The sequence below is a fragment of the Arachis hypogaea genome, chromosome 16 (assembly GCF_003086295.3).
Source record: "Arachis hypogaea cultivar Tifrunner chromosome 16, arahy.Tifrunner.gnm2.J5K5, whole genome shotgun sequence".
Lineage (NCBI taxonomy): Eukaryota > Viridiplantae > Streptophyta > Magnoliopsida > Fabales > Fabaceae > Arachis > Arachis hypogaea.
In genome coordinates this window covers 70,138,564-70,162,751 of record NC_092051.1, presented here as the reverse complement: position 1 = coordinate 70,162,751, position 24,188 = coordinate 70,138,564, and the positions used below count along the sequence as shown (strand labels likewise).

The 24,188-nt window shown below is 41.1% G+C and overlaps 1 non-coding gene across 1 annotated transcript; it reads left to right on the top strand.

Moving 5' to 3' along the window:
* The first annotated feature begins 13,089 nt into the window (after nt 1–13,089).
* LOC112759927 (small nucleolar RNA R71) lies at nt 13,090–13,193 on the top strand. Its single transcript, XR_003180390.1, has one exon. It is a non-coding gene; the product is annotated as a small nucleolar RNA R71 (small nucleolar RNA).
* The last annotated feature ends 10,995 nt before the right edge of the window (nt 13,194–24,188 follow it).

Below are 24,188 nucleotides of genomic sequence, written 5' to 3'. Positions count from 1 at the left end.
CCTAATTATCATGTATTCACTGGCCAATCAAGCCAAAGAAGTCAAAAACACCTAAAATCAATGCAAAATCTGAAGAGAAGTGTGCATCTACCACACAATCAAGTCATTCATGGAAAAATCAATGCAAGTCTTTATGAACAAGTCATCCGAGGTAGGCACAAACAATGCTAATCAAGCAAAAGTGTAGCTAAACAATTACAAAACAATGAAGAATTCAAAAGAAAAGAAGGTATACAAAGGAGGGAAAGGATAGATCTCACCATGGTGGGGTGTCTCCCACCTAACACTTTTGTTTAATGTCCTTAAGTTGGACTTTCACTTGTTCATTGCTCTTTGCTAAGAGGTGCGTCTTCCAAAAGGAATACCTCAACCTCTTTGTTGCTCTTCATTTGCTCACCATGATACAACTTGAGATGGTGCCCATTGACCTTGAAGATATCCGACCTTGAGGGATGGCACAAATGGTAAACCCCATAGGGTTCCGCCTTCACTACTTGATATGGGCCTTCCCATTTTGACCTTAGTTTATCGGGCAACAATCTCAATCTAGAATTGTAAAGAAGGACTAGATCACCGGCTTTAAATTCTTTGCCTCTTATGTTCCTATCATGCACGGCTTTCATCTTTTCCTTGTAAAGTCTAGAGTTCTCATAAGCTTCAAGCCTCAAACATTCCAACTCCGCTAATTGTATCTTCCTCTCAATTCAGGCTCCACCCAAACTTGGATTACACTCTTTAATGGCCCAATACGCTTTGTGCTCTATTTCCACCGGCAAATGGCAAGCTTTGCCATACACCAACCGAAAGGGGCTCATGCCAATTGGCGTTTTGTATGCCGTTTGATAGGCCCATAATGCATCGGTGAGCTTAGCACTCCAATCTTTCCTATTGGGTTTCACAATCCTTTCCAAGATGCGTTTCATCTCCCGATTGGAAACCTCGGCTTGGCCGTTTGTTTGTGGGTGGTAGGCCGTGGCTACTTTATGCATGATGCTATACTTCTTCATGAGTCCTTCCATTCTTCTGTTGCAAAAGTATGAACCTTGGTCGCTCACAATTGCTCGTGGCGACCTAAATCTACAAATGATATTATTTCTCACAAAAGAAAGGACTACGTTAGCATCATCCGTCCGGGTGGGTATCGCTTCCACCCATTTGGACACATAATCAACGGCGAGTAGAATGTAGAGAAAACCATTAGAATTTGGGAATGACCCGATGAAGTCAATTCCCCACAAATCGAAAATCTCACAAAATAGCATGGTTCGTTGGGGAATTTCATCCTTCTTAGAGATATTACCAAATCTAATGCATTGAGAACAAGATTTACAAAAATGAGAAGAGTCCTTGAAAAGGGTTGGCCACCAAAAGCCACAATCTAGGATTTTCCATGCCGTTCTTCGAGGTCCAAAATGGCCTCCTCCTTCGGAGGAGTAGCAAGCTTCCAAGATTGAGTGGAATTCGGTTTGTGGAATGCACCTCCGAATTACTTGATCTTCTCCACATCTCCAAAGGTATGGGTCATCCCACACATAGTATTTGGATTCACTTTTTAGCTTATCCCTTAGGTGTTTGGAGAGATTAGGAGGGAAGGAGTGAGATACTAAGTAATTGGCGATGGATGCATACCAAGGAATGGTTTCCGAGATTGCATGCAAGCCCTCAAAGGGAAAAGAATCATTGATAGGAGTAGTATCGCCTTTTGTGTGTTAAAGGTGACTTTGGTGGTCCGCCACTAGGTTTTGCGTACCACTCCTATCCTTGATTTCCAAGTCAAACTCTTGCAGCAATAAAACCCATCTAATCAATCTCGGTTTGGATTCCTTCTTATCCAACAAATACTTTAATGCCGCATGATCCGAGTACACTACCACCCTTGAACCGAGAAGATATGCTCAGAACTTGTCCAAGGCAAAAACAATGGCCAAAAGTTCTTTTTCGGTAGTAGTGTAGTTGGATTGGGCTCCATCTAATGTTTTTGATGCATAGGCTATGACATATGGATTCTTACCCTCGCGTTGTGCTAATGCGACTCCCAGGGAAAAATTTGAAGCATTGCACAATATTTCAAATGGTCTACTCCAATCCGGCCCTCGCACAATGGGAGCTTGGGTCAATGCTACCTTGAGCTTGTCGAAAGCCTCCATGCATTCCTTGCTTAAATCAAACTCAACATCCTTTTGTAGCAACCTTGAGAGAGGCAATGCTACCTTGCTAAAATCCTTGATGAATCTCCGATAAAATCCTGCATGTCCAAGAAAAGAGCGGACCTCCCTCTCGGAAGAGGGGTAAGGCAAACTAGATATGACATTAATTTTAGCCGGATCTACGGAGATACCATCTTTGGAAATAATATGTCCTAAAACAATGCCTTGTTTGACCATGAAATGACATTTCTCAAAATTTAAGACAAGGTTGGTTTTAGGACATCTTTCCAAAACTTTTTCAAGACTATCCAATCAATGATCAAAAGAATCACCATATACCGTGAAGTCATCCATGAATACCTCCATGCATTGCTCTAGAAAATCCGCAAAGATGCTCATCATGCACCTTTGGAAAGTTACCGGTGCAATGTATAAGACGAATGGCATACACTTGTAGGCATAAGTTCCAAAAGGGCAAGTAAATGTTGTTTTTTCTTGGTCCTCTAGAGCAACGTGTATTTGGAAGTATCCCGAATAGCCATCTAGGAAGCAATAATGAGACTTACCGGATAACCGATCGAGCATTTGATCGATAAACGGAAGTGGAAAGTGATCTTTCTAGTGGCTGCATTCGACCTTCGGTAGTCTATGCATACTCGCCAAGAGTTTTGAACCCGTGCTGCTATAAGCCCCGCTTTCATTCTTAATTGTTGTTACCCCGGACTTCTTAGGTACAACTTGAACGGGACTTACCCATTCACTATCCGAAATAGGGTAGATGATGTCCGCCTCAAGTAACCTTGTTACCTCTTTCTTGACAACCTCCAAAATAGTAGGATTTAATCGCCTTTCAGGTTGTCTCACGGGTCTAGCTCCCTCTTCCAAAAAGATACGGTGCTCACACACTTGGGGACTTATCCCCACTAGATCCGCCAAACTCCACCCTATTGCCCTTTTGTTCTTCCTCAAAACGTGTAGCAACTTTTCTTCTTGTTGAGGATTGAGTTCCCTTGCAATAATCACCGAAAATTTGTGGGCTTCATCAAGGTATGAATACTTTAAGTGGGGTGCTAATGGCTTCAATCCTAGCTTTTGTTCTTGGCTTGCCGCTTGAACTTCTTCACTTGGATCTTCACTATTTTCTTCAATCATATTTTTCTCTTCTAGCTTTGCACAATGCACTTCCGCCACAATGTTGTCAATTAAATCACATCGGAATACGGAATGGTTCTCCGGTGGGTGCCTCATTGCTTCTTATAGACTAAAACTTAGGACACTCCCATCTATCTCAAATGAGTAAGTTCCCGAATGGGCATCCAACTTCAATCTAGAGGTCCTCAATAATGGCCTCCCAAGTAGGATAGATGATGCCCTCTCGGATTCACTTGGTGGCATCTCAATGATATGGATATCAATTGGGAATATCAAACCCTTTATGTCGACCAACACATCTTCCACAATACCCGACACGGTTATTATGCTCTTGTCCGCCAAGACAAACCTAGCCGCCGACCGCTTCAATGGTGGGAGCTTCAATAGATGATAAATGGAAAGAGGCATAATACTAACGCATGCACCAAGGTCGCACATACAATCAATGAATTGGACTCCATCAATGACACAAGAAGCTAAGCAAGGACCCGGATCAACACACTTTTCCGGAATGGATCCCATCAAAGCCAAAATGGAACTACCCAATGGAATGGTTTCCAACTCATGAATTCTTTCTTTGTTGATACACAAGTCCTTAAGAAATTTTGCATATTTAGGCACTTGGTGTATAGCATCAAAGAGGGGGATAGTTACCTCTACTTTTTTGAACATCTTTACCATTGTTGGGTCAAGCTCCACACGTTTCTTAGCCTTTCTTGCCAATGTAGGAAATGGAATTGGTTGAGCCACTTCCTCTAAAATTTGCTCCTTTCTAGGGACTTCACTCCTTGGTTGTGGTTCTTCATCTTCAACTATTACATGCGACTCCTTCTCCTCCTCAATTTTCTCTATCTCAACTCCATCCTCTTCTTGAGCAACTTTCATTGGGTTAGGTGCCGTTGAATCTCTTTCCTTCAATTGCATTCCGGACCTCAAGGTTACGACGTTGATGCCACATTCGGGGTTGGACAAAGGTTGAGATGGTATGGCACTAGAGGTTGAGGCTTGAGGAATGGGAATAGAAGGTGGCTCCATGCGAGCAATGAGAGCTTGGAGAGTAGAAGTGAGGCCATTAAGACTTGAGTTGAGGGTGTTTTGGAGTTCCTTTTGTCCTTGGAGTATGGATCGGAGTGTGTCATTTTGATTTGGAGATGTGGAAGGGTAGGTAATTTGTGGTGCTTGGGGTTGATTGGGTGGAAGTGGTTGTCTATGAGGTGGTATGTAGGTTTGATAGTTCCTTCCTTGATTTGGTTGATGGTTTGGAGGGTTTTGTGAATAACGGTTTTGGGAAGTGTTGTTGTTCCATCTTTGGTTGCCTCCGTTGTCCCTTCCTCCTTGTTGATAATTGTCCCGCCAACTTTGGTTGGAGCTATCCCTCCATCCTTGATTGGAATTGTTACTCCCTTGGCTATAGTTGCCTCCTTGTTGGGGGTACCCTTGGTTAGAATTTCTCCCTTGGTTATGGTATCCTTGATTGGAACGTTCATAGTAGGGGTGATGCGCGGAAAACTTGTCTCTCAACAAATCTCCCTTCGGCAAGTGTACCAAAGTTGTCGTCAAGTAAAAACTCACAATAGAGTGAGGTCGAATCCCACAGGAATTGATTGATCAAGCAACTTTAATTAGAAGAATGTTCTAGTTGAGCGAATCCAGAATTTGGGTTGAGAGTTGCAAAAAATAAAATGGTGCGAATGTAAATAACAGAAAAGTAAATGCTAGAATTAAAGAACTGGAAGTAAATGACTGAAAATAAAATACAGAAATGTAAATAGGAATGGGGGATTTGCTCATAAAAGTAAATAGCAGAAATTAAAGAGAATGGGTAAGATCAGAGATGGGGAGTTCATTGGGCTTAGGAGATGTTGCAATTCTCCGGATCAAGTTCATTTTCATCTCTTCCTTAATCAATGCACTCATTGATCTCCTTGGCAATCTTAAGTGATTGAATTACAATTTCTTGCAATTCAATCTCTCAAATCTTGATCAATAGCCAATTCCTTGGTCAATTGCTCATGAGAAGAGATGAAGTATGGTCACTGATTATCCCACATGCATTTCCCAAATCAAGTGTTGAGAGGGTTATAGTCACATACCCATCCAAACCCAATTTGGTCCAGCATGAGAAAGCATTTCTAGCTTGATCTCTTCATTCCTCTTTCAAGGTTCAAAAGAGATCCAAGTTTGAATAGCTTCTCTTCCAAGATAACTACTCAATTGGATGAAGATCGAAAGCTTTCAAGTAAAATCAAGAGGAAAGATAGAAGAAGAATAATGAAAATTAGTATTGATCCATCAAATTACAACAGAGCTCCCTAACCCAATGAAAGGGGTTTAGTTGTTCATAGCTCTTGAAAATGAAAACAAAGATGGAGAATACATCATAAAACTAGAAATTACAAAGAAAGTAAATACAGAGAGTAGTTCTCTTTTTCCCCAGCCTTCCAGAACTACTTCTCAATTCAAAGCTACTCCTATATATACTACTCTTCTCAGCTTCTAGTGTGATTCTTCAAGTCTTGGGCCTTTGGATCTTGAGTTTGAAGCAGTTCCTTTCTTTATTTGGGCTTGGCTTTACTTGCAGAGAGAAAGTGCGAAGTGGGCGGAGACTTTAGTTCAGGACGTTAGGGGTGTTAATATTTAGTGAGAATAATAGTTCGAGAACGTTAGTGACACTTAACATTGTCACTAACGTTCCAATGCACCCCTTTGCCTCACGTTAAAACCCACGTTAACTAGGTTAACGTGGCTTTTAACGTTGCCTTGTGAACCTTCGAGAACGTTAGTGACACTCAACATTATCACTAACGTTCCAGTGTGCCCCTTCTTGCTTCACGTTAAAGCCCACGTTAACTAGGTTAACGTGGCTTCTAACGTGGCCCTTGCCATCCTTCGAGAAGGTTAGTGACATTCAACATTGTCACTAACGTTCCAATGTGCCCCTAGGTCTCACGTTAGAGTCCACGTTAACTAGGTTAACGTGGCTTCTAACGTGGCCATCTTTAGCCATCCCAACATTAGTGACAATGTTGAGTGTCACTAACGTTGGTTCATCCTTCATTCCTCATCGTTAGCTTCCACGTTAACCAAGTTAACGTGGAAGTTAATGTGACTCTTGGGGGTTGTGTGGTTGCTTCAACGTTAGTGACAATGTTGAGTGTCACTAACGTTGTCGACAACTCTTCATCCCTTACGTTAGTTCCCACGTTAACCAAGTTAACGTGGTACTTTGCATCATAGGCCAACGTTAGTGACAATGTTGAGTGTCACTAACGTTGGCTTCTCTTCCCCCCTTAACGTTAGAGGGCACGTTAACTAGGTTAACGTGGCTTCTAACGTGGCCACTTATGAGTAATTGCCAACGTTAGTGACAATGTTAAGTGTCACTAACGTTGGCTCAACTTCTCTTCTCCACGTTAGAGTTCACGTTAACTTAGTTAACGTGACTCTCTAACGTGGATATTAATGGCTTTTTGAGAGTGTTATTGTCAATCACTTTTCTCATTAACCTTGCAAGTTACCTCCCCTTTTCTTGCTTCCTTTTGGTCCTGAAATCAAGCAATAAAGTGCATCAAAGCTCTAGTCCAAGTCATGAGTAATGCAACATAATAATTGTCACTAAACTTATGCAAAATCCTCATGAAATTATGTAAAATGCACAATATATGCTTGAATCAAGGCATAGGTGAATATCTACCCAAAATTAGCTTATTTCCTAAAGAAATGCATGAAACTAACCTAAAAACAGTAAAGAAAAGGTCAGTAAAACTGGCCAAGATGCCCTGGCATCACAACACCAAACTTAAAGCTTGCTTGTCCCTAAGCAAGTACTGGAACAAGAGAATGATGAATGGAATATCCAGAGGAATGAGTCATTCTTGTGGAAGTCATGTTACTGATTTTATGGTGGTTTCATGCATAGCAACTTAGGTTCATTCCATTACTGGCTTTCAGACCTTTATCATGTCCCTAAACACTTACTTTGTTTATATCTCATGAGACTTTTATTCATTGATCCTTTTATTGTTATTTCAAGGGTTATTTGTGTTATTTAGGCTAAGTGCTTTGTAAGGGGGCAACTCTTTAAGATAAGCTTTCAGCCAACACTCCCGAACCAGTTGGTTCAAGGTGCTAGGTGTTGAGACACCCCTAAGGACTTACTCCCTCAAGCCTATCCCGTATACATACACACCACAGGCATATAGTCTGTTTATTTTCTTTTCTTGAGACCTTGGTGTCCAGCACCTCTTTGGGTTACTAAGTGTTCTATAGTGAAGGTTACTCTTGATAGAGGACTTTCAGCTGATAATCCCGAGTTAGTTAACCCAAGTTATCAAGTGATAAGGCACCCCTAAGAGCTTATTCATCCAAGTAGATCCTTCATACAGGAGCACCACAGACACTTGCCTCAAGATTAAAACCATTGATGCCTAGCCTTATTGCTTACTCTTTTTCTTTTGTTTTTCACTTCCATTGTTCTTTCCCTTTTCTCTTCTTAGGATCTTGTTATTAACTTAGTCTCATGAGTGTATCCAAAGCAAAGTATTCACGCCATATAATTGTCATCCCAGCCTTGTGGTTGAACCAACTTAGCTAACTTATGACTACCCCAAAGATTCATGAATGCACTTCCACAATATGAACTTTACTCTGGTCTTTTAAAAACACTCATTCTCTTTTCATTTGATTCAAAGGGACAAGCATACAAGTAAGTTAAATGATGGTGCAGTAACATAAAGACTAGTGTACATAGACCTATTCAGAACTTAAAAGACAGAATTTAAAAAGGGTTCAACTACGAGTAACTACAAATCAAAAGTGCATTCGAACTTCCAACTTTCAACAATTCTGAGTACAATGGAATTAGGTAACAATACAACCTTTGGGTGATGATCTCTGGTCCCCCTCTCTCTTTGTCATCATCTTAGTTTTTGCTGCCTCGCTTCTTTGGGTGAAGGTGAAGCATTTCCTTATAGGATTCCTGCAAGGTTACTAGAAGTTGCTTGTTCCCAAAGCACTTGAGATATAGTTAGCTTACATGTATGCTTGTGCCTCTTGAACTCAATTTGGTGTGTGAACACCAAACTTAGTTCTTTGCCCAGTACAAAACATTGCATATATGCAGAGACCCTCATATCTTATTATCAACAAAGCAATGATCACCTATAGTCTAACTACATCTAAGTGGTTTCTCTTGATTGGATGGAGCTAGCAATGTTCTTTTGGAGTGGAGTGTAATTCTAACCAATGTCTTTTAGTGGAACACCAAACTTAGAACTACACTACCACTCTTGGATTGTTCTGGTGTGGAACACCAAACTTAGCTCCTTACAATACAGGGGAAACAACTTGTGATTTTCTTTATACATCTTAGTGTTTTCATAGGCTTGTGACCTGAATTCTTCCATCTCTTGCAGCTGCAAGATCCTTTTTGCACCAGCAGCAATGCTGTCAAAATTTAGTATCTTGATAGCCCAAAGAGCTTTGTATTCCAGCTCCAGTGGTAAGTGACAAGCCTTCCCATAGACTAGTTGATATGGAGACATTCCAAGTGGAGTTTTGAATGCTGTTCTGTATGCCCAAAGAGCATCATCCAACTTCTTCGACCAATCCTTTCTAGATGCGCCCACAGTCTTTTCCAGGATCCTCTTCAGCTCTCTGTTGGATATCTCAGTTTGCCTACTTGTTTGAGGATGGTAAGGTGTGGCTACTTTGTGTTTTATCCCATATCGTAAGAGGAGAGCTTCTAGTGGTTTGTTACAAAAGTGGCTCCCTCCATCACTGATGAGAGCTCTTGGGACTCCAAACCGGCTAAAGATATTCTTCCTGAGGAAGTTCATGACTACCTTGTTATCATTAGTTGGGGTTGCAATAGCCTCTACCCATTTGGAAACATAATCCACTGCTACCAGGATGTACTTGTTTGCATATGAGGTTGGAAATGGTCCCATGAAATCAATTCCCCACACATCAAACAGTTCCAGTTCCAAGATGAAATTTTGTGGCATGGCGTTTCTTTTGGGCAGGTTTCCAGATCTTTGGCATTCATTGCATCTTTTTACTAGTTCCTTGGCATCCTTGAAAAGGGTGGACCAAAAGAATCCGCTTTGTAACACCTTTGCTGCGGTTCTGTCCCCTCCAAAGTGCCCGCCATAGCATGAACCGTGGCAGTTCCACAGGACTTCTCTCCCTTCCTTTTCCGAAACACATCTTCTAAGAATTCCATCTGAAAATTTCTTGAAGAGATATGGCTCGTCTCAGACAAAGTATTTTGCATCATTCATGAGCTTCCTCTTTTGATGTTTATTGATCCCTGGGGGTAATGCCCCAGTTGCCTTGAAATTTGCAATATCTGCGAACCATGGTGCTTTGTGAACTGTCATCAATTGCTCATCAGGGAAGAGCTCGTTCACATTTGTATCATTCTCTCCACCTTGATCATGAGGGATTCTGGATAGGTGATCTGCCACCTTATTCTCCACTCCTTTCCTGTCTCTGATTTCAATATCAAATTCCTGCGAAAGTAAGATCCACCTTATTAGTCTTGGCTTTGATTCTTGCTTGGCAAACAAATATTTAAGTGCTGTGTGATCTGTAAAAACAATCACTTTAGCACCAATGAGGTATGATCTAAATTTGTCAAATGCAAAAACTATTGCTAGCAACTCCTTTTCAGTAGTGGTATAATTTCTTTGAGTTTCATTAAGGACTTTGCTAGCATAGTATATCACACGAACTAGGTTATCTTTCCTTTGTCCTAACACTGCCCAACTGCAAAATCAGATGCATCGCACATCAATTCAAATGGTAGGTTCCAATCAGGTGGGGAAATGATAGGAGCAGAGGATAACCTCATTTTCAAATGTGCAAATGCTAGCATGCATGTTTCATCAAAGATGAATGGTGTATCAGATACAAGGAGATTGCTTAAGGGCTTGGCTATCTTTGAAAAATCTTTGATGAACCTTCTGTAAAAACCAGCATGCCCTAAAAAACTTCTAATTGCCTTGACATCACTGGGTGGGGGTAGTTTTTCAATAAGTTCTACTTTAGCTCTATCAACCTCAATGCCTTGGTGAGAGACCTTGTGACCAAGGACTATTCCTCCTGTCACCATGAAGTGGCATTTTTCCCAGTTCAAAACCAAATTGGTCTCTTGGCATCTTTTCAATACCAAGGCGAGGTGATGTAGGCAACTAGGAAAAGAATCTCTGAATACAGAGAAATCATCCATAAAAACTTCAATAAATTTTTCTATCATATCTGAAAAGATAGAAAGCATGCAGCGTTGGAAAGTTGCAGGGGCATTACATAATCCAAATGGCATGCGCCTATAGGCAAGCACTCCATACGGATAGGTAAATGAGGTTTTCTCTTGGTCTCTTGGATCAACCACTATTTGGTTATATCCTGAATAACCGTCGAGAAAACAATAATATACGTGCCCTGCAAGTCTTTCCAACATCTGATCCATGAATGGAAGGGGAAAATGGTCCTTTCGTGTAGCCTCATTGAGTTTCCTGTAGTCTATGCACATCCGCCATCCTGTGACGGTCCTTGTAGGTATGAGCTCGTTCTTCTCATTGGTAACCACAGTGATCCCTCCCTTCTTTGGCACAACATGTATGGGGCTAACCCAAGGGCTGTCCGAAATTGGGTATATGACCCCTCCTTGCCAAAGCTTCATAACCTCTTTCTGTACCACTTCCTTCATGATTGGGTTCAGCCTTCTTTGGGATTGAATTGATGGCTTGGCATCATCTTCCAACAGTATTTTATGCATGCATATGGCTGAACTGATTCCCTTCAAGTCAGCAAGGGTCCATCCAATGGCATCCTTATGCTCCCGCAGCACCTTGAGTAGTTCGTCCTCTTGATCTTGACTGAGGGATGAATTTATGATCACTGGGTAGTTTTCATTTTCTCTTAGATATGCATATTTGAGAGTGGGTGGCAATGCTTTGAGTTCAAGTTTGGGTGCTTCTGATTTTTCGTTCCCTTCCTTTGGTGCATCTGGTATATGTATTTCTGCTGTAGCTACCTCTTCACTTGATTCAGATTCTTCCTCCACCAATCTCTCGTTCTCTTCAGGTTCATCTTCTTCAAAATTCTCCTCTACTTCATCCTCAAGTGCACTAACCTCATGCATTCCCCCAATTGTTCTGGTGGATAACTCATGGCCTTGAACACATTGAATGTCATCTTTTCATTGTGTAATCTCAGGGTGAGGTCACCCTTCTGAACATCAATGACAGCTCCAGCAGTGGCCAAGAATGGCCTTCCCAAGATGATGGAGGTCTTGGCGTCTTCCTACATGTCCAGCACCACAAAATCTGCTGGGAATATGAAATCTCCTACTTTTACTAGCAAATCCTCTACTATCCCGTGAGGGAATTTGAACGACCGGTCTGCCAGTTGTAGAGCCATTTTTGTTGGTTTAGCCTCCTCAATTTTCATCTTTCTCATCATAGCTACTGACATCAAATTGATGCTGGTCCCTAAGTCACAAAGAGCCTTTTCTACTGTGATTTCTCCTATAATGCAAGGGATCTGAAAACTCCCAGGATCCTTCAGTTTCTGAGGTAGTTTATGCTGAATGATAGCACTGCACTCTTCAGTTAGTATCACAGTCTCATTGTTCTTCCAGCTTCTCTTCTTAGTCATTAGCTCCTTCAAAAACTTGGCATAAAGTGGCATTTGTTCTATGGCTTCAGCAAATAATATGTTGATTTGTAGCTTCTTGAAGATTTCCAAAAATCTCAAGAACTGGTTGTCATCTTTCTTTTTCTTCAATAGCTGGGGGTATGGAGCTCTTGAGATGTTCAGTTGGGGTATCTTTTTTTCTTTCTGCAGACTTAGCGTGGGGGTTTGCATTCCATCTTGCTCTTCTCCCTTTTCATTTGAGCCTTCTTCTTGTGGTTTTTGGGGATGTTCCTTCAGTTCCTTCCCACTCCTAAGTGTGATAGCTTGACACTCCTCCCTTTTGCTTGAATGGGCATCATAGCAAAAATTGTGGTTAGGAAGCTGCTTAAATAGATAGCTGATTTGTGTTTCCAGTTTTGTGATGGCAGCATTTTGATTCTGCATGTTTGACTGCACTTCCTCTCTGAATGCTTTACTATCTTGAATGTCTCTGCATATTCCTTCAATGAAGGTTTCAATCTTAGAGAGCTTGTCATCAATTGATGAGTGGTTCGGAGCAGATGTGCTGTTTTGGTTTTGATAAGTGTGTGAAGAAGTGTTGTTGTGGGGGTGTTGAGATGTCCTCTGGGTGAATTGCTGGTGAGCTGCATTGTTGTTGGAGTTGTAACGTCTCTGGTCTTGGTTTTGATCATGCTTACTTCCCCACCCAAAGTTTGGGTGGTTTCTCCATCCAGGGTTGTAAGTCTTGGAGTATGGATCATAGTTTTTCCTTGGTGAATTCCCAATGTAGTTGGCTTGCTCCTGACTCCCCTCTACTTCTTCATTCACTCCTTCTTGGATTGTTGATAAAGATGAGATTGCTGCTACTTGGTTCCTCTCCATCTTCTTGGTGAGGTCAGCCAGCTGCTGGGTAATGAGCTTGTTTTGGGCCAACAGAGCATCTACATTGTTTAGCTCCATCACTCCTCTTGTGTTCCCTCTTTCGGAAGCATAGAAGTAGTCATTTTCTGCTACTGTTTCAATAACATCTATGGCTTCCTCAATGGTCTTCTTCTTGTTCAAGGATCCTCCAGATGAATGGTCCACGGCCTTCTTTGACTCATAAGAGAAACCTTCATAGAAGATGTGCAGCTGGACCCATTCATTGAACATGTCAGGTGGACACCTCCTTGTCAAGTCCTTGAACCTCTCCCATGCTTCATACAGAGTCTCACCATCTTGTTGCCTGAAAGTTTGAACCTCAGCTCTCAGCCTATTGATTCGTTGAGGAGGGTAGAATCTTGCTAAGAATTTGTTCACCACATCCTCCCAAGTTGTCAAGCTCTCCCTTGGGAAGGATTCCAGCCACTTGGCTGCCTTGTCCCTGAGTGAGAAAGGAAATAAGAGCAGTCTATAGGCATCAGGATGAACACCATTAGATTTCACTGTGTCACATATTCTCAGGAAGGTGGTCAAATGTTGATTGGGGTCTTCTTGAACACCTCCTCCAAACGAACAGTTGTTCTAGACAAGGGTGATGAGCTGTGGTTTAAGTTCAAAGTTGTTGGCATGGATTGTTGGCTTTTGGATGCTACTTCCACAATTTCCTGGGTTTTGATTAATGTAAGAGCCCAAAACTCTTCTATCCTCCCCAGCATGATTTGCTCCACCTCCTCTGCCATGGTTGTGAGTCTCTTCTTCATGATGATTTTTCATGTTTTCTTCCATGTTTGGTTCAAAGTATTCCTCAAAGTGTTCCTCCTCTTCTTCAGTACCAACTACTCATTTTTCTTTTGCCTCCCTCCTTAGTCTAAGGAAGGTTCTCTCAGGTTCAGAATCAAAGGAAGTTGAAGCCCTGCTTCTTCTCCCTGTCATACAACCAACAAGTATAAGCAAAGAAAATAAGTGCAGACAGTATTTCTGTTAGAATTACTGTTAGTTGTGGGTGATGCAATATATCAAAAAGTTAGTGGGTTAGCAAACAGAATTGAAAATAAAAAAGAAAAACAAAAGAGTAGAGGGGGAAGGGAAGAAGTTTAACTGAAATAAAAAGTAAATTACTCAAACAGAAAAATGTAATTCACAAAATAAAAATGCTCAATCTAGTGATCTTCCAATTTAATCATTGTTGATGCACAAACAATCCCCGACAACAGCGCCATAAACTTGATGCGCGGAAAACTTGTCTCTCAACAAATCTCCCTTCGGCAAGTGTACCGAAGTTGTCGTCAAGTAAAAACTCACAATAGAGTGAGGTCGAATCCCACAGGGATTGATTGATCAAGCAACTTTAATTAGAAGAATGTTCTAGTTGAGCGAATCCAGAATTTAGGTTGAGAGTTGCAAAAAATAAAATGGCGGGAATGTAAATAACAGAAAAGTAAATGCTAGAATTAAAGAACTGGAAGTAAATGACTGAAAATAAAATGCAGAATTGTAAATAGGAATGGGGGATTTGCTCATAAAAGTAAATAGCAGAAATTAAAGAGAATGGGTAAGATCAGAGATGGGGAGTTCATTGGGCTTAGGAGATGTTGCAATTCTCCGGATCAAGTTCATTTTCATCTCTTCCTCAATCAATGCACTCATTGATCTCCTTGGCAATCTTAAGTGATTGAATTACAATTTCTTGCAATTCAATCTCTCAAATCTTGATCAATAGCCAATTCCTTGGTCAATTGCTCATGAGAAGAGATGAAGTATGGTCACTGATTATACCACATGCATTTCCCAAATCAAGTGTTGAGAGGGTTATAGTCACATACCCATCCAAACCCAATTTGGTCCAGCATGAGAAAGCATTTCTAGCTTGATCTCTTCATTCCTCTTTCAAGGTTCAAAAGAGATCCAAGTTTGAATAGCTTCTCTTCCAAGATAACTACTCAATTGGATGAAGATCGAAAGCTTTCATGTAAAATCAAGAGGAAAGATAGAAGAAGAATAATGAAAATTAGTATTGATCCATCAAATTACAACAGAGCTCCCTAACCCAATGAAAGGGGTTTAGTTGTTCATAGCTCTTGAAAATGAAAACAAAGATGGAGAATACATCATAAAACTAGAAATTGCAAAGAAAGTAAATACAGAGAGTAGTTCTCTTTTTCCCCAGCCTTCCAGAACTCCTTCTCAATTCAAAGCTACTCCTATATATACTACTCTTCTCAGCTTCTAGTGTGATTCTTCAAGTCTTGGGCCTTTGGATCTTGAGTTTGAAGCAGTTCCTTTCTTTATTTGGGCTTGGATTTACTTGCAGAGAGAAAGTGCGAAGTGGGCGGAGACTTTAGTTCAGGACGTTAGGGGTGTTAATATTTAGTGAGAATAATAGTTCGAGAACGTTAGTGACACTTAACATTGTCACTAACGTTCCAATGCACCCCTTTGCCTCACGTTAAAACCCACGTTAACTAGGTTAACGTGGCTTTTAACGTTGCCTTGTGAACTTTCGAGAACGTTAGTGACACTCAACATTATCACTAACGTTCCAGTGTGCCCTTTCTTACTTCACGTTAAAGCCCACGTTAACTAGGTTAACGTGGCTTCTAATGTGGACCTTGCCATCCTTCTAGAATGTTAGTGACATTCAACATTGTCACTAACATTCCAATGTGCCCCTAGGTCTCACGTTAGAGTCCATGTTAACTAGGTTAACGTGGCTTCTAACGTGGCCATCTTTAGCCATCCCAACGTTAGTGACAATGTTGAGTGTCACTAACGTTGGTTCATCCTTCATTCCTTATCGTTAGCTTCCACGTTAACCAAGTTAACGTGGAAGTTAACGTGACTCTTGGGGGTTGTGTGGTTGCTTCAACGTTAGTGACAATGTTGAGTGTCACTAACGTTGTCGACAACTCTTCATCCCTTACGTTAGTTCCCACGTTAACCAAGTTAACGTGGGAGTTAACGTGGTACTTTGCATCATAGGCCAACGTTAGTGATAATGTTGAGTGTCACTAACGTTGGCTTCTCTTCCCCCCTTAACGTTAGAGGCCACGTTAACCCACGTTAACTAGGTTAACGTGGCTTCTAACGTGGCCACTTATGAGTAATTGCCAACGTTAGTGACAATGTTAAGTGTCACTAACGTTGGCTCAACTTCTCTTCTCCACGTTAGAGTTCACGTTAACTTAGTTAACGTGACTCTCTAACGTGGGCATTGATGGCTTTTTGAGAGTGTTATTGGCTATCACTTTTCTCATTAACCTTGCAAGTTACCTCCCCTTTTCTTGGTTCCTTTTGGTCCTGAAATCAAGCAATAAAGTGCATCAAAACTCTAGTCCAAGTCATGAGTAATGCAACATAATAATTGTCACTAAACTTATGTAAAATCTTCATGAAATTATGTAAAATTTTCCTAAAGAAATGCATGAAGCTAACCTAAAAATAGTAAAGAAAATGTCAGTGAAACTGGCCAAGATGCCCTGGCATCAAGGGGCGATCATAGAAGTTGTGGGTAGCCACTAGAGTGTTATCTTCTTGGAGACTTGGACATTCGTCCGTGTAGTGGGAGTAGCATGAGCAAATGCCACACACTCTTTGAGGGACCAATTGTTGACATTGTTGGTTTTGATGAGGAGGTTGTTGTTGAGATGGAGGTGGTTGTTGATTCACTTGGAGTTGCTTTAGAAGGCTTGTCATTTCACATAAAGTCTTGGTAAGGGTAGCGGTCTCACCACTAGAGGAAACTTCATTTACGGCCTTTGGATGGTTGACTCTTCGTCTAGCATGTTGAGTGGACTCGGCCAAGTCGGTAATGAGTTGCCATGCCTCCTCCGCTGTCCGATACTTTGACAAAGAACCGTTGCTTGAAGCATCCAATAAATTCTTATCTTGCTCCCTCATTCCTTGGCACACATAGCTACGCAAGACTTGAGTGTCAATCATATGGTTGGGACATGAATCAAGAAGTTTGCAAAACCGTTCCCAATATTCATACAAAGTTTCCATCTCGCCTTGTACAATACATGAGATCTCCTTCCTTAGCTTGTCCGTCATCTCCACGGGCATGAACTTATCAAGGAATTATCTCCTAAGCAAATCCCAATCGGACACAACATCACTAGGCAAGGTATAGAACCACTCCTTGGCTCTTCCCTCAAGAGAGAAGGGAAAGGCAAACAACCATATAGCCACTTCATCGGATCCTTCCCGCCTAGTAGTCGAGCATACACCATGAAAATCCTTGAGGTGTCTAATTGGATCTTGTGCGGGAAGTCCATGGAATTTTGGTAAGATTTTGATGAGAGCGGTCTTGAGTTCAAAGTTTGCATTCAAGTTGGGATGAAGCACATGTAGAGGTTGGAGAACAATCTGGTGCACCCGCTTCCTTGAGAGTAACTCTTCTTGGAGCGGCCATGTTGTCAAAACCTAGATCAAAAGAAAAACTATTAGTAGTATCAACGGAAGAGTAATTGATGCCTTCGTTGGATGACGATGATATGGTTGGTGAATTGGTAAGAACCTTTTCACCTTCCTCAAAGACCAACCGCCTCCGAGCTTGCCTAATATGAAGCAAGGTTCTTTCAATTTCCGAATCAAAGGGTGCTAAGCTTGGACTTGGTAGTGAACGCGTCATACAATGAAGGAGATAAAAAACTCACGACATCAATCAGCATCTAAACAAAGACTAATCCTAACTAACAATCAAACAAGCAAACAATCAATTAAGAGAGAAATGCAAGTATTCACATATCAACATATTCACACTAACCAATAGAATGGCACACATAAGAAATTCCCCGGCAACGCGCCATTTTGATGAACGTAAATATTCTTATGCCGATTAGAAACTAGTGATAAATCTGATCGTGAGTATAGTCTAACCAACATACGAATACCGCATCAAACAATTCTAAAATCTAAGACCGAGAGTATTGATCCCGGGTCGTTCTCCCTAGGAATTGCTTTAGAATGTTAGTGAACAGAAATCGTGACGGTTCCATTCTTTGGTAACGGCACTAAAAACTCAATACGCACGTTCATGATCTTAGTTCTTTGTCACAACTTCGCACAACTAACCAGCAAGTGCACTGGGTCGTCCAAGTAATAAACCTTACGTGAGTAAGGGTCGATCCCACGGAGATTGTTGGCTTGAAGCAAGCTATGGTCACCTTGTAAATCTCAGTCAGGCGGATTCAATTGATTATGGAGATTTAGTAATTAAAAGATAAATAAAATATGAAATAAAGATAGTGATACTTATGTAATTCATTGGTGAGAATTTCAGATAAGCATATAGAGATGCGTTCGTTCCTCCTGAACCTCTGCTTTCCTATTGTCTTCATCCAATCATTCATACTCCTTTCTATGGCAAGCTGTATGTTAGGCATCACCATTGTCAATGGCTACATCCTGTCCTCTCAGTGAAAATGGTCCAATGCGCTGTCACTGCATGGCTAATCATCTGTCGGTTCTCGATCATACTGGAATAGGATCCATTGATCCTTTTGCGTCTGTCACTACGCCTAGCACTCGCGAGTTTGAAGCTCGTCGTACCCATCCCTTCCCAGATCCTACTCAAAATACCACAGACAAGGTTTAGACTTTCCGGATCTCAAGAATGGCCGTCTATGGATTCTAACTTATACCACGAAGATTCTGATTAAGGAATCCCAGAGATACTCATTCAATCTAAGGTAGAACGGAAGTGGTTGTCAGGCACGCATTCATAGGTTGGGAATGATGATGACTATCACGATCATGACATTCATATTGAGGTGCGAATGAATATCATAAAATTGGAATAAGCTTCAATTGAATAGAAAAATGATAGTACTTTGTATTAATTCATGAGGAACAGCAGAGCTCTACACCTTAATCTATGGTGTGTAGAAACTCTACTGTTAAAAATACATAAGAACAAGGTCCAGGCATGGCCGAATGGCCAGCCTCCCAAGGAGGGTTCAATCATCAAAACATGATCAAAAGATGATCCAAAGATGTAAATACAATAGTAGAAAGTCCTATTTATGCTAAACTAGTTACTAGGGTTTGCAAAGATAAGTAAATGATGTAGAAATCCACTTCTGGGGCCTACTTGGTGTGTGCTTCGGCTGAGCATTGAGCTTTACACGTGTAGAGGCTTCTCTTGGAGTTAAACGCCAGCTTGTAACCTGTTTCTGGCGTTTAACTCCACTTTGCAACCTGTTTCTGGCGTTTAACTCCAGAATGCAGCATGGAACTGGCGTTGAATGCTAATTTGTGTCGTCTAAACTCGGGCAAAGTATGGACTATTATATATTTCTGGAAAGCCCTGGATATCTACTTTCCAATGCAATTGAGAGCGCACCATTTGGAATTCTGTAGCTCCAGAAAATCCATTTTGAGTGCAGGGAGGTCAGAATCCAACAGCATCTGCAGTCCTTCTTCAACCTCTGAATCTGATTTTTGCTCAAGTCCCTCAATTTCAGCCAGAAATTACCTGAAATCACAGAAAAACATACAAACTCATACTAAAGTCCAGAAATGTGAATTTTATTTAAAAACTAATAAAAATATACTAAAAACTAACCAAATCATACTAAAAACTATGTAAAAACAATGCCAAAAAGCGTATAAATTATCCGCTCATCACAACACCAAACTTAAATTGTTGCTTGTCCCCAAGCAACTAAAAATCAAATAGGATAAAAAGAAGAGAATATACTATAGATTCCAAAATATCAATGAAACTTAGCTCCAATCAGATGAGCGGGACTTGTAGCTTTTTGCCTCTTGACTAGTTTTGGCATCTCACTTTATCCATTGAAGTTCAGAATGATTGGCATCTATAGGAACTCAGAATTTAGATAGTGTTATTGATTCTCCTAGTTCAGTATGTTGATTCTTGAACACAGTTACTTTATGAGTCTTGGCCGTGGCCCTAAGCACTTTGTTTTCCAGTATTACCACCAGATACATAAATGCCACAGACACATAATTGGGTGAACCTTTTCAGATTGTGACTCAGCTTTCCTAAAGTCCCCAATTAGAGGTGTCCAGGGTTCTTAAGCACACTCTTTTTTTGCTTTGGACCTTGACTTTAACCGCTCAGTCTCAAGTTTTGACTTGACACCTTCACGCCACAAGCACATGGTTAGGGACAACTTGGTTTAGCCGCTTAGGCCAGGATTTTATTCCTTTAGGCCCTCCTATCCACTGATGCTCAAAGCCTTGGATCCTTTTTATTTACCCTTGCCTTTTGGTTTTAAGGGCTATTGGCTTTTTGCTCTTGCCTTTTGGTTTAAAGAGCTTTTGGCTTTTTCTGCTTGCTTTTTCTTTTTCTTTCTTTTTTTTTCGCTATTTTTTTTCTTTTTTTTCTGCAAGCTTTTGTATTCACTGCTTTTTCTTTCTTCAAGAATCATTTTTATGATTTTTCAGATTATCAAATAACATTTCTCCTTTTTCCTTATTCGTCAAGAGCCAACATATTTAACATTCATAAACATCAAATTCAAAAGATATATGCACTGTTCAAGCATTCATTCAGAAAACAAAAAGTATTGTCACCACATCAAAATAATTAAACTAATTTCAAGGATGAATTCGAAACCCTGTACTTCTTGTTCTTTTGTTTTTAAAACAGTTTTCATTTAAGAGAGGTGATGGAGTCGTAGGACATTCATAGCTTTAAGACATAGACACTTAAACACTAATGATCATCTAGTAAAGACACAAACATAATTAAACATGAAGCATGGAAATCGAAAACAGAAAATAAATAGACAAGGAGATTAAGGAATGAGTCCACCTTAGTGAGGGTGGCGTCTTCCTTTTCTTGAAGAACCAATGGTGCTTTTGAGCTCCTCTATGTCTCTTCCTTGTCTTTGTTGCTCCTCCCTCATAGCTCTTTGATCTTCTCTAATTTCATGGAGGATGATGGAATGCTCTTGGTGCTCCATCCTTAGTTGTCCCATGTTGGAGCTTAATTCTCCTAGGGAAGTGTTGATTTGCTCCCAATAGTTTTATGGAGGAAAGTGCATCCCCTGAGGCATCTCAGGGATTTCATGGTGGGGAATTTCCTCATGCTCATGTTGAGGTCCATGATCTCTTATTTGCTCCAGTCTTTTCTTAGTGATGGGCTTGTCCTTTTCAATGAGGATGTCTCCCTCTATGTCAATTCCAGCCGAATTACAGAGGTGGCATATGAGGTGAGGAAAGGCTAACCTTGCCCAAGTGAAGGACTTGTCAGCCACCTTGTAAAGTTCTTGAGGTATAATCTCATGAACTTCCACCTCCTCTCCAATCATGATACTATGGATCATGATGGCCCGGTCTATAATAACTTCAGACCGATTACTAGTAGGAATGATTGAGCGTTGAATGAACTCTAGCCATCTCCTAGCCACTGGTTTGAGGTCATGCCTTCTTAATTGAACCGGCTTGCCTCTTGAGTCAATTTTCCATTGAGCTCCTTCTACACATATGTCCATGAGGACTTAGTCCAACCTTTGATCAAAGTTGACCCTTCTAGTGTAGGGGCGTGCATTTTCTTCCATCATTGGCAAGTTGAATGCCAGCCTTACATTTTCCAGACTGAAATCTAAGTATTTCCCCTAAACCATGGTGAGCCAATGCTTTGGATTCGGGTTTACACTTTGATCATGGTTCCTAGTGATCCATGCGTTTGCATAGAACTCTTGAACCATTAGGATCCCGACTTGTTGAATGGGGTTGGTGAGAACTTCCCAACCTGTTCTTTGAATCTCATATCGGATCTCCGAATACTGATTCTTTTTGAGCTTGAAAGGAACCTCAGGGATCACTTTCTTCTTGGCCACAACTTCATAGAAGTGGTCTTCATGGACCTTTGAGATAAATCTCTCCATCTCTCATGACTCAGAGGTGGAAGCAATTGCCTTTCCTTTCCTCTTTCTAGAGGTTTCTCTGGCCTTAGGTGCCATATATGGTTATGGAAAAATAAAAACCTATGCTTTTACCACACCAAACTTAAAATGTTTGCTTGTCCCCGAGCAAAAGAAGAAAGAAAGTAGTAGAAGAAGAAGAAGAATGGAGGAGATGGGGGAAGAAGATGTATTCGGCCAAGGAGAAGAAGAGAGGGTTGTGTTGGGTGAAAATGAAGAAGGAGTGAGGGGTTTATATAGGAGTGAGCGGGGGTGTAGGGTTCGGCCATTAGGGTTGGGTTTGGGAGGGAAATTAGTTTGAATTTTGAAGGTAGGTGGGGTTTTTGGGGAAGAGAGGATGGATGTGAGTGGTGAATAGGTGATGGGAAAGAGTGATTGAGATGATTGGTGAAGGTTATTTGGGGAAGAGAGTTATGAAAAGGTGTGAAGAGGAGAGAAGAAAAAATGGGGATCCTGTGGGGTCCACAGATCAAGTGGGGTCAAGGACTTAATATCCCTGCTCCAATTAGGCGTGTAAAACGCCCTTGCAGTACAACCCTGGCGTTTAACGCCAGACTGCTGCCTATTTCTGGCGTTAAACACCCAAATGTAGCTTGTTTTTGGCGTTTAACGCCAGGCAGATGCTTGTTTCTGGCGTTAAACGCCAGCTTGGTGCCTGTTTCTGGCGTTAAACGTCAGACAGATGCTTGTTTCTAGCGTTTAAATGCCAGACTGCTCTCCTCCAGGGTGTGCTATTTTCAATGCTATTTTCATTCTGTTTTTTATTTTTCAGTAGTTTTTGTGACTTCACATGATCATCAACCTAATAAAACATGAAATAACAAAAAGAAAATAAAATAGATATGATTAAATAACATTGGGTTGCCTCCCAACAAGCGCTTATTTAATGTCAATAGCTTGACAGTGAGCTCTCATGGAGCCTCACAGATAATCAGAGCAAGGTTGGAACCTCCCAACACCAAACTTAGAGTTTGAATGTGGAGGTTCAACACCAAACTTATTGTTTGGTTGTGGCCTCCCAACACCAAACTTAGAGTTTGACTGTGGGGGCTTTGGTTGACTCTGCAGTGAGAGAAGCTTTTCATGCTTCCTCTCCATGGTTACAGAAGGAGATCCTTGAGTTTTAAACACAAGGTTGTCCTCATTCAGTTGAAGGACCAACTCTCCTCTGTCCACATCAATCATAGCTCTTGCTGTGGCTAGGAAGGGTTTTTCAAGGATGATGGATTCATCCTCTTCCTTCCCAGTGTCTAGGATTATGAAATCAGCAGGGATGTAAAGGCCTTCAACCTTTACTAACACGTCTTCTACTTGTCCATAAGCCTGTTTTCTTGAGTTGTCTGCCATCTCTAATAAGATTCTGGCAGCTTGTACCTCAAAGATCCCAAGTTTCTCCATTACAGAGAGTGGCATTAAGTTTATTCCTGACCCCAGGTCACACAGAGCCTTCTTAAAGGTCATGGTGCCTATGGTACATGGTATTAAGAATTTGCCTGGATCCTATTTCTTTTGAGGTAATTTTTGCCTATCCAATGCATTTAGTTCATTGGTGAGCAAGGGAGGTTCATCTTCCCAAGTCTCATTACCAAATAATTTGGCATTCAACTTTATGATTGCTCCAAGGTATTTAGCAACTTGCTCTTCAGTAATGTTTTCATCCTCTTCAGAGGAAGAATACTCATCAGAGCTCATGAAGGGCAGAAGGAGGTTCAATAGAATCTCTATGGTCTCTAGATGAGCCTCAGATTCCTTTGGTTCCTCAAAGGGATACTCCTTATTGGTCACTGAACGTCCCAGGAGGTCTTCCTCACTAGGATTCACGTTCTCCTCCTCCTCTTTGGGTTTGGCCACATCATGTAAGGCTATGGCCTTGCACTCTCTTTTTGGATTTTCTTCTGTATTGCTTGGGAGAATACTTGGAGGGATTTCAGTGACTCTTTTACTCAGCTGGCCCATTTGTGCCTCCAAATTTCTAATAGAGGACCTTGTTTCATTCATGAAACTTACAGTGGCCTTAGATAGATCAGAGACTATATTTGCTAAGCTAGATGGATTCTGCTCAGAATTCTCTGTCTGTTGCTGAGTGGATGATGGAAAAGGCTTGCTATTGCTAAACCTGTTTCTTCCACCATTATTAAAGCCTTGTTGAGGCTTTTGTTGATCCTTCCATGAGAAATTTGGATGATTTCTCCATGAGGGATTATAGGTGTTTCCATAGGGTTCACCCATGTAATTCACCTCTGCTATTGCAGGGTTCTCAGGATCATAAGCTTCTTCTTCAGAAGAGGCCTCTTTAGTACTGTTGGATGATTCCTTCAATCCATTCAGACTCTGAGAGATCATATTGACTTGCTGAGTCAATATTTTATTCTGAGCCAATATGGCATTCAGAGTATCAATTTCAAGAACTCCCTTCCTCTGAGGTGTCCCA